Here is an 11349-nt window from a genome sequence, read left to right on the forward strand (position 1 = left end):
CTTATTTGACTAAATTGATGAAAAGATCAGGGAGGAGAGGGGGGGGGGGGTCGAGGCTGTGGCTGACAGGCCAGGAGTCGCCGTGTTTGAGAGTGATCCCCTCTTGAGAGGACTTTCCTGTCACTTTGGCAGCCTGCGTGTTTCATCACTCCGTGCCCGGCATATTCCAGAGGCTACAACCACCAGGGAGTGGGGGGGGGGGGGCACGAGCCGGGGGTCAGCGCGATGCTCCGACCCCTCCCTTACCTCCCCACCTTCTCCGTGACAGAGAGAAGACTTCTGCTATTCACTGGTGGCTTCAGGGACTGTCTCTCTTTCTGTCACCCCCCCCCCCCATCCCCTCTGTGGCCCTTCCCCTTCTTTCCATCAGCCAGGAAATAAATACAAAAAAAATAGGACGCCCTCTTGTTCTTCACATGCTAAACTTCATTCGAATTGTCAGACACTTAAGAACTGACAAAACGCTTTCTCCGACTCCCCGTCATTCCCTCTGCTGTCAGAGGAGATAATAAATAAAAATGACTCCTGCGTGGGCGGAGGGGAGCAGGGCCGAGACACGGAACATCAAGAGATGGACAAAGTGTTTCCAGAAGCCTGTAGGGAAACTCCGGTTTAAACCACAGACCAACACACATGTCGATGTATACACACATACACTTAGGATGCATGGGGCGGCCGCCTGCTCCCCAAAGGCTTATAATGGGAATAGGCAATGTGACAAAGAGTTAAAAGCATGGCAGGCCAGTGTCCCAGATAATAGGACAAGCTGTCCAGAGTTCCCACTTCTTGCTTTGGTGCGGTCAAACAAGGCCTAATGTGGTGACTTTGCAACCAACGGGGGTTTGAGAGAGGGTTGGGTGAGGAGATAAACTAAATACAGCCTCGACAGACTGTTTATAAACCGCAGCACGCTGGCATGACGGGAAACAGAGGCTTTACAAAGACATCAAACTCACTGAAAGTCATCCACAAAAGTAAATAAAAAGGCAGGTGCAAACGTAGAAATGACGGGTAAATCCAGCAGCATCAACAGCCACATGAAAGAGAGCACAAACAACAGAATGCCCTTGCTTTGTGGGGGTTTGCAACACTTTGCGAGTGAAGGACAATTGGTCCTCAGTGTAAAGTAAGCGCTTGGCTTTTAACGGACCTCTGCATGCCAAGTCCTCGGCAGGCGAGACTGGGGACGCTACCTTCGCTGTCATTCAGCCCCATCTCGTCCACTAATCTTCTTGGTGCAATGAAAGAGCTTAACAGCTTTGCAACAGTATCCCTCCCCAAATGTCATTATCACAATGTACTGCTCCGACTGTCTCCAACCGGCTCCCTGCTTATCGTTTTCTTCATGGGAAGTTGAAGGCAGGCGTCCGATGACATTCACTGAGCTCTCGCCGCCCCCCCTCCCTCCCTCCCCAGCACGCCACGCAAATACATTTGTGGGATGTTGATCAAAAGGTCGGTTTTGTACTTTTTGGTTTATTGGTGTTTCTAGCTTTGATGTGAAGAATCAGGCCAAAAGGAAATATGACATCATTGTTGAGAATTGATCCGAAACACAAGGATTATTATTAAATAGTTGCATTCAAGGCTTTTAATAGTGAAAGTAGTATGCCGATGTTATACTGTCATGAAACGAAAACACTCAGTTGAAGTAGAAATACCTCCAAATTGTTCTTAAATACGATTCTTGAGGGAATAGGCTTCAATATATCCCGTCACTGCATGCCTCCATGTTGGAAAGACCCTGACCCTTATTACCCTGTACATGTTTATAGTTGCAGTACAGTTGTGCATTAAAAGTTTAACAGTGTAATCAGTAAATAGCCAGATTAAATGCAGAGTATTTATAAGGCTAATTTGTAATATTAGCTATAAAAGGGTCTGGGGTAGATTTGAATGAATTATTTTACATGACACCAGAAAAAACGTGGCTTGTAAAGCTTGAAAATATACTGAAAACTCTTAAAGAATGAGTGTTTTTAAGGTCCAACAAACGATACATTTACTTATTTTATCTATTAATATTAAACAAGGGCCATGCATATAAATACATTGATTTAAAAAAGAGAAGTGTGTTTAGCTAATGGCTTATGCATGTTGAAATCCATATTTTGGGAGATTCTGTCATCGCCATAAACCCCCAAAAAGTGCCAGTATTATATCTCTACGAGTTTGTCACAGGGCCCCTATCCTTCACACACATGCATACATGTCGAGAAGTACTTTATGTGTGTAGTAAAACGTCTCACATTCACATATTTCAAATAGATGACTTTTCTTTTTTCTTTTTCGCAGCAGGGAGCCAGAGATCTGCGGCTCGGTCGTGATCTCCGAACTCTTTCTCCCCACTAGCCTCACTCTTTGTTTACTCTCACACAGAGTTGGTGATGGGCGCCTCCTCCTCCTCCCCCTCGTCCTCCCACCACCTCATTACCTCCTCTACCTGATGGGCCCCACTCCTCTTTCCTCCCCCTCTCGGCTTTGTATTTATATATTTATCTATTTTACCCCAGCTTTGCGGGTTACCGGTTTTAATATCATCGGTGAAACATGATTATTACCTCTTAATGCCGAAATTACGGGGGCATTCTTTTTGTCATCCCCGCAGTTGCATTTTTCCCGCGTAGCACCCCGTGGCAGGAACATCTTTATCTCCCCATGTGCTCCTAGTTTTAAAACCTTTACCCCCGCTGTTTGAAAAATATTTCTCATTTTCCTCCCCCATGGCGTGGAGAAATCCCCATAGGCAAACCATTAGTGATCTTTCTGCCTTTCCCAAACACTTATTACTATCACCCGCACTCCTTGAGCTGCCTCATTGGCTTTTGGTAAATTATGCAAATAAGGTGATGTTCGAACATATAGTTTTTCTGTTTTTCTGCAACTGCGCAAGTTTGCACAGCCTTCCACCGAGCAGCCGCGGCACCATTAAAGTGACTGAGCACGTCAGCAAGATTTATGCATCAGTGACAAATTATAATGCTTTGTCGCTAATTTCCCCGCTGCTTCTTCCACGCGCAGGTTTAGTTATGTGTTTGCCTTTTGGGGAGGCCTTTGGTTGTGAGTTTTAGTGTTTTTTTTCTCCCTGCATATCAATGTGTCACTTCACTTCACATCTGCAGAGACAGGAGGCTGCAACCCAAGCGAGTCTTCTCTGGTGTTTGACTCATTACAGACGAAATACAAATCTATTTTGGAGTTTCACTTTTCTTTTTTTGTCAGAGTGACTTTGAAGCAGACAGACGGACGGACAAGGAACGTTTCATCTGAAGAACATACGTGATAGACCGCCTGCATTGTAGCTCTTGTATGTTAATGATAATGTTTTACATAGTAATATGTGAAATAAGTGAATTCCCCTGTCTGCTCTCATAGAAGGTTCACGGCACAAGGAATGACGCTTTAGTTTTTATGTGTCTCTTTTGATGCAAACCCTTACAAGGTCTGATATATTATTTAGCTTGAGTACAAATAGTGGGTTGAAGGAATGCAACGAGCAAATGCTAGTGCTTTTTTACACATCACAAAAACATGTTCTTTTACTCTAAAATAACATGTAGAAAGCACGTTAGGAATGGAGGGGCACCAGCAGTGATGCCCACCTCGCCTTGCTTCCCCTTCGCGCACTGTATAATTGTTTTTCATTGACTCTGGCGAGCTGAGAAGATGGGCCGTTTCAATGAACAGATTAGGGCCTGCGAGCACAAACAAATGACAAATCCCTCTTAACCCTGTGAGCCTCTCGCTGTACGCCCCCCCCCCCCACAAGCACACCTCACCCCGTCCAACGTTTGGCTCGGGCTGATGTTATTAAACACAACTTTGTAGATTTACTTCCTTCAAAAGTGCCATTTAACCAGGCGGCAGGCAGGAAGGAAGGAGGGCTGCGAGGGGAATTACAGGTTGCCAGCGTTTCGTCTTTGCGGAGGAGTGACAGGGCCGTCATTTTGCCGGCGGGGCCACCTCCCGTGTTGTTGTGACAACCGGTCATTATAGCGCCGAGATGCTCTCAGCTGCAGGTTTTCAGCCCAGATGCAAATGGACGCAAATGGGCTCCGACCGCGACCAAGCTAATAACGTCCTTTTCATCAGCTTCCTTTTTTGCTTTTTCTCTCCTCTGTTCCCCCCCCCCCCTTTTTATTTGTATTTTCTCCTCTTAAGGTGGACAGTTGAGAGCACACTAAGTACGTGTTTGGATTTTTGATAAGCTTTCGGATGTTTGAGCAGAGGTTATTTAAACTGTTAAACATTAAGTGACACGCAGAAGATATACCACTAATTCCTGCACCTTCCATCTTTAATATCGTTAGTGCTATTGGGTAACTTGTGTGCTTTTATTTGATTTTATTCTATGTTTTGATTGTGTTTTTAGCACTTCTTAACGCGTGGCCTGTGTGGTCATTTCATCTTTTAGGATTCGTGGGATGTTTTAATGCTTTGTCAAGCACTTTGTGACTGTCTGGGAAAAGCCATTTATAAATACATTTGACTGACTTACACTTATATTTGGAGCCCAAAAAATAACATATGGAAGTTCAAAAGTCAAAATCACAATGGAAAAATAGATATGTTTGGATATAGTGAATGGAAACCAGCTACTGTGTAAACCAAATAGTTTGTTACACACTGTAAAGCTCATATAGAAGCGAAACAATATCCTATCATCATTTTAATCTAATAGATTATTCAAATGGCTGTCCTTGCGTATCCGCTGTATGTCGTACTATATCTACCCAGGTAGCACATCTCTACTTCCCCTCTGATTAAAGGCAGTGATGCAGAGCTGGAGGTCTCTGCATGCACAATGCTGGTTAAGGTATGGGACGTGAGGTACGCTGATGATGGATTATCTTATCAGCGCTGCAGCTCAGTTTGTGTCTGCGTGCTTTCAGTGGTTAACCTCAGTAAACTAGCTCTGCCCACACTGCTCCTTCTACCTGCTGATCCCAGAGCTGCTTCACCAAACTGCAATACAAACCCTTCCCTTGAAGCTTGTTCACCCTTCACAGAGTCTGCTGTAAATACAAGGATATTGTAAATGTTTTGTAATTGTTTTATTAACTCGCAGAAATCCTATTCTTTCCTATAGTGACTTGTCACTTGAGGACATTTTAAAATTGAGAAAAATATGTTATTTAAATTTTGGTTTTGTTTTTTCATCAACATTTACAATAGTACTTATTTCAATGTGATTAATACAGAGGTAAATTATGATAACATGTTTTTTTGCAACTTCCTTTTTTCCAGGATTATCATTATTAAGAATATTTCTTTATAAAAACACAAGAGGTATGTTTTTGATTTGAAATGTGATGAAAAAAATATATTTAAATAAATAGCGGTACAGTGTTCATTGTTTACATTTACAAGAATTTAGACATACATTTTTATAAAAACAAATGTTAGGCTAAATGTGGAAGAGCATTTTTAGTTTTAGAATATTATTTAATCTGTATATATGGCAGCACATGCAGACCTAACTTACTGAATGTTTGTATCAAAACAATATACCTTAAATATTAAAATATGCTTTAGTTTGAAGGTTGTTTTCATTTAACCGACATCTTTGTTTTCTCCTCTTGTTCCTTAAAAATACAAATGTCACCAAATGGAGGCTGGATTTGTGCTGCAATTAAGAAAGCACAGGGGGAAAATGAATTATATTGTTTTTGATAATGCTTGCTCTCATTCTAGGGGCCACATTTGATTTGAGTCTCCGTCCATTAGCAGAAGTAAAGCGTAGTGTTTTGGATCAACAGAAGCAGCGGGGGACGGCTTTATGCAGACAGGAAGTGTCTCTCTTCTGTAGGTCTTTTTGCTTTAATGGGACAGAATGTGACAGGTACACACAAACCAGCGGCCACTCACTGAGGCTGTGAAGCTGGGGGAAGCTCGGAAAGCAACACTACACATCCTCCTGTGAGTAAATTAAAATGATGATGATGATGTGGGATTGAAAGGTGTCCTCTCATGGAGCTGATCTCCAGTCTCAGCACTGTTTACAATGTTTAATACGGTATGAGCTCAATTATTTAGCATTGACTACTGTTGGGGATTTATTTAGCTCTCACTTGTAAAGAAATATGATTATTTTTACTATGAAAGGTGTTTTTTTAAAAGCTTAAACTCTATCTTTAAGGATTTAAACCAAATACATTTAAATCAATATTTTGACTCATCTTACCATACTACACTTAAAATCAAGATATTGTACCTTTTCACTATACTTTTCACTTAATCTACAATAGGATGGATTTATTTTATAAAGTCGGATACGTTTCCCTTTAAGAAAAAAAATGCAAATGTTATTACTTTTTGTAGTACATTAAATATTTGTTTTGCTTAATTCGGTGAGGGACCTATTATTAAGTATTTCTCCCTCTTTCTCAAACGGTAAAAACACTAATATATGGAAAATCATTTACAAATAAAAGTAAATAAAGCTGTATAAATTAGTAAAGGTTATATATTATACTATTGTGTTTTCAATATTTTTTATTTATTTTAGTATAATAAAAAAGGACATTTTTATTATAAACGGATATAATTCTTGTACTTTTTCTAATAAAAGGAAAACAACCAATGCTACTGTATGTTATAGTACCTGAAAGTTTCCCCCCCACTTGCACGGAGTTATTAATACATGATTGGATTGTGCTGTCCCTCAGGAATAACGTACGATAACTTTTAAAATTGTCTGGCACTCGATATGACGGCTCCAACCATCAACCCGTTTTGAGCCATCAGTCCCATTCATTAATCCGCAGTATTAGATGAATCGCGATCCAAAAAAAAAGGACATCCGTCAGTGGGGAGAGGGGCTTCCCCTCAAGGGTCTTATCCTAAGTCAGCCCAACACAGGAGGCGCCGAATTAAAGAGCACTGATTACAATTGTGAATTATCTTTTTCATAGCAGGGATGCGCAAGCCGCTTTGAATAGCACAGTGAGAAAAATCCCCAGTAAGAAACAGTCACCAAACATGGATAATACCATTTAAGAAAGCTTCTCTTTGGTCTTGGAAAAGTCCGAGCTTTATCTTTGCACATATAACAACCCGTGCGTTCATAAATTGCAGCTTCAATTGGATAATTGGATCACTTGCTCGAAGATTAATTACGGCTGCGTGTTATTACACTTTGTGGACTGAACTGTTTAAGTGGAGAGCCAATGCTTTTTATTTCTAGCGTCTTTACATTAATTGTTTATTATTAGAGTTAAAGTTTAGGTTGGCAACAATATTCTCAGGATGTAAAAAAAGCCTCATGTAAAACTAGTTTTTTTCTGTTAAATATATAATGGTGTTTACTTTGTACAACAGAAAAATCCATATCTGTATGGGTAAATTAGCCAATACACAAAGCATAACAAACTGCATTATGTCAATGTCCTTGAGAAGATGAAGACACGTTACTGTAAGGGAAAGAGAGAAAATAGGATTTAAGATGTCTGGGGCCAGAATTTATACTTCCTTGTTCTGCGATAAAGTGCTCTATAATCTGGAAATAGAGTTTTCTTTAAAATATTACGTTTGAAGGCTGGATAGAGGGGGGGGGGGGAGAGAAAGCAGAGCTCAAAGCAGGCCTCATAATCTAATAAATTGATTTGCAATATCCTCTGAAACTGTGAACTGATAAATGTCGCTTCTCATGTCGCCCCGCCTTTTTCTCCAGCTCTCTGCTTAATGTGCTCCGGCGCATTGAAAAGACAAAAGGACGTCCCCGCTAGTTTTGAAAACTATTCCAGTCGCCTTAATGTAAGCGCTCATCTGGGCCAGTGGTCACCCAAGGATTAGGGGTCTGCTGTATTCCTAAGCTTCCTCTCTGTAACCCTCCCCTCTTTTTCCACCACTTCTATTCTTTGACCAAAAGCTAGGATACACAAGAGACGAGGCATTAAACATCGGCGGCGGAAAAAAAACAGATTATCCTTGGATATGAACTCCCATGTTCTTGGGATTGCTGGACAGCTGTAGCCAAAATGAACAATAAGCGGTTGACTTGTAGCCAGTATCATCTGCACTGGCAGATTGCGGCAGAACAGAAAATAAGATCCGGTGACTTCACATAACACCATACGGCCCCAACATGCACAAAATAGAGCTAATCTGAGGCCCCTGAGGAGACCTCCACTCATTTAGCTGCCTGCATTTCTAGTGGGGGGAAGATGTACCACCCATGATTCCACTGGGCGGGGATGGAAGATGCCACCCTACTCTACCCCCTCGCCAAAACATCCAACACACAAAAGAGAAATACCAAAATGTGATTTGCACCCAAATCCTCTCAAGTCCTCAGAGTGTGGTATGAAACGTCTCTTTGGAAGAAAGGCTCTCCCGGAGGAATGTGCGTCTTTCTAATGGCTTATTTATCGACAGCCACATGCGTTATCGGACGTTTTTGTTGTTCGCTCGCAAGGTGTACCTGAGACTCAGGCGAGGGATTACCGGGAAATCTGGACCGGCGTCAAAAAGCAGCTCGAAGAAGGAGCTAAGACGGGGAGAAAGACGGGGTTTGGCACTCCTGCTTGGACCACACAGATCACCGGGGACACTCGCATGAAAACATTCTCCTCTCCGTGTATTTAATAAATGCCACTTGACATTGGGAGAGGCTTTAGCGGTGTCCCCCCGCTTCGGAGGAATGAGGACTTGCTCTGGATTTGGGCAGTTGGCAGTGCCTATCTCCACACTGGCAGGAAGCATGGGGGATTTCATGGCTGTTTGCCCACCCTGGTGCTTTTCCTCTGCCTCTCGCCCCACTTGGGCAGACAGCGTTTGTTCTTTCTGTAGTTCGGAGTTGCCCTCGTTTGGTTCACAATGACATTTACATATTTCCCTGCCTGCACACATGTGACCTCTGCACAGGGGAATAAACAACTTGGATACTTCACTAACTGAGAGAGCACCAGTGTCATTCAGCTTGTTGTAATGTCAACAGAACTGTTTGATGTTAACTGAATAGCTTTTCCAGTTATTGAACCAGAAAGGCCAAGCATTCAAGAGTTTCCTCTTCTGAAAAGCAGAGTAGTTGATTTTCTTTGCCATGTAAGAGAGTAAGCCTTCAACAAAAAGCAACACAAACAGAGCTTACAATGATTATTTCATTAATATAGAGAAATAATCAGCCTGTTAGTCATTTTAAATCATGAGTTAGTTGCAGCACTTTGCACAGTTTCCTAAATAATAAATAACATTTGTATTTATTCTATCTTATATAAAAACAATTATTCCTGCATATTCTTGCTTGCACCATTATGACTACTGTACTATATGATGTCATTCTCTTCAGTATACTGCATGTGGATTGTTAAGGGAGCCTGGAACTTAAGATGTGTGTTGCCTAAACTACGATGTAGCTATTGTTCATACGACACTTCAACTTTTGAACAACTATGGTAGGACCCATGACCTTAGAGCAGGAGGCCAGCCACTACAAACAGGAAGCAAAGAAGCTAGATGTTCACCAAAACATACATGGATCAGTGTCTGTGTTTTCTAAGAGGGATACAAGAGGAGCCGATTAATAACCAAACAAACTAGATAAAGGTGGGTCTATCAGTTTACCCCCTGGCATTTGCATTGTTGCATCATCTAGAACAATGACAGAGAACAGAATGTCTCTTGTTTATCTGTTTCAAAACAACAACGTGTGCACGTGTATGGACATGTGCGTCGCACATCTCACCCAGACGGCTGTGGCGGAGCATGATGGGAGCTGCATCGGGGTGGGGGCGGGGTTAAGAGGTGCGTTAATGTTGCTGCAGGGTGCCAACATCTGCATCGCCTAACAGCACCCCTCCTGTTCGACCAGCCAGCAGCTGTGGTCGCCTCCGCACGGCCTATGGGCCGTTTAGCTCCCCCCCCCGACCTTGTTGTTCTCCATGTTTCTCCCTTCCTTGTATAACTTTAGATGTTCCTGTGTGTGTTTGATTGTGTGTTTTGCTCTGTGAAAAAGTATAAATAATCAGGGCTATGTTATTATGTCTCCGTGTACCGCAGACTGGAAAGGAAAAATATCCAAAATAGGCACAAACCTGCGTTCTCACATGAAGTGCAGCTGGGGTGTGTCAAAGCCCACAGCACCACTAATGTAATGTTTGACTGCCAAACAATACTGAGCCTACACAAACACACACACACACACACTCTTTACACACAGGGAATATTGACTCTCATCTCTCTGAGGAAGCATGATATCACCCACCCTGCTTTTCCACCTTTTCACACACAATTACCAAACAGCCAAATACTTTCTTCCCCTGTCTCTGAACTGGAAGAGCAATAATTACAGCAATCACAGTGTTGACTTCACAACACAAGCTACACTTCTGCGGACATCGATTCACACACTGACCGGGGTCGCCTCGCTGCGGAAGATAGGGACTGTCGTGATGGATGGGCGTACGCTTTTCCAGGCCGCTGGTCATCATCAGTTTGGCGCTGAGGAACCCCCATTTCCTGCTTCACGCTGACCCCATCCTGGCCCTATCAGCCCCGGGACGAGTGCAGGCATTCAGTCACAAGGGGGGGAGGACGGGTAAGGGGGCCGGATCACGGCTCGCACAGCAGATTAATGTGGGTAAACACTGCAGGAATTGTCACTTTTCCTGAGGTTACTTAAGTAAATAGGAATAGTCACAATAATAATACATTTTTTATTGGTGCAGCAGTTTTTCTCAGCAGAGATAAAGTGCTGAGACAAGCCTAATAATAAATAAGCCAGACACAAATTAATAAAGCCTGGCCTCGCACACAGCTCAGGGTAGGTAAACACTACAGGATGGCTTTGCATTTCCTTGACATAAGCAAACAAAGCAAAACCTTTAGGAGGAAGTTTAGTTTAAAGACTAATATGCAAAGACAAATAAAATATTTACACCCTAAAAAAGTGTGGAGGAAAGGTATAGGTACTAGAGATACAAATGTATATGTTAAAGAAACACATACTTCATGTGTTGAAGTGTTAAAATATTTAAGTTTCAATATTTCTGTTGGATCAGATATCCCCATCATTTCACGCTGGCTGTTATTTCACCCCAGAGAGCTCCCAACCACAACACCGGTGTGGCATTTATTACTAATACCCCTGTTATTACTGTGGTGTGAACACAATGTGGGTGTACTCTTATTTGTCTGGTTTGGAGGGCAGACAAGAAAAATACTACGAGAGAAAAATTACGATATTCATTTCAATTAGGACAATTCTTCCTCGCTGTAATCTATCATAGTCACCGTTCGTTTCCCCTGTAAAATGAAACATGAGCTCTTAACGTGGTGTTGTGTAATCTTGTCAACCTCCACGTGAACCCTCACTGGAAATAATAAAAAAAAATGGATGTGAACTAAAAA

Source organism: Pseudochaenichthys georgianus, chromosome 2 (genome assembly GCF_902827115.2).
Source record: "Pseudochaenichthys georgianus chromosome 2, fPseGeo1.2, whole genome shotgun sequence".
NCBI classification, from domain to species: Eukaryota; Metazoa; Chordata; class Actinopteri; order Perciformes; family Channichthyidae; genus Pseudochaenichthys; species Pseudochaenichthys georgianus.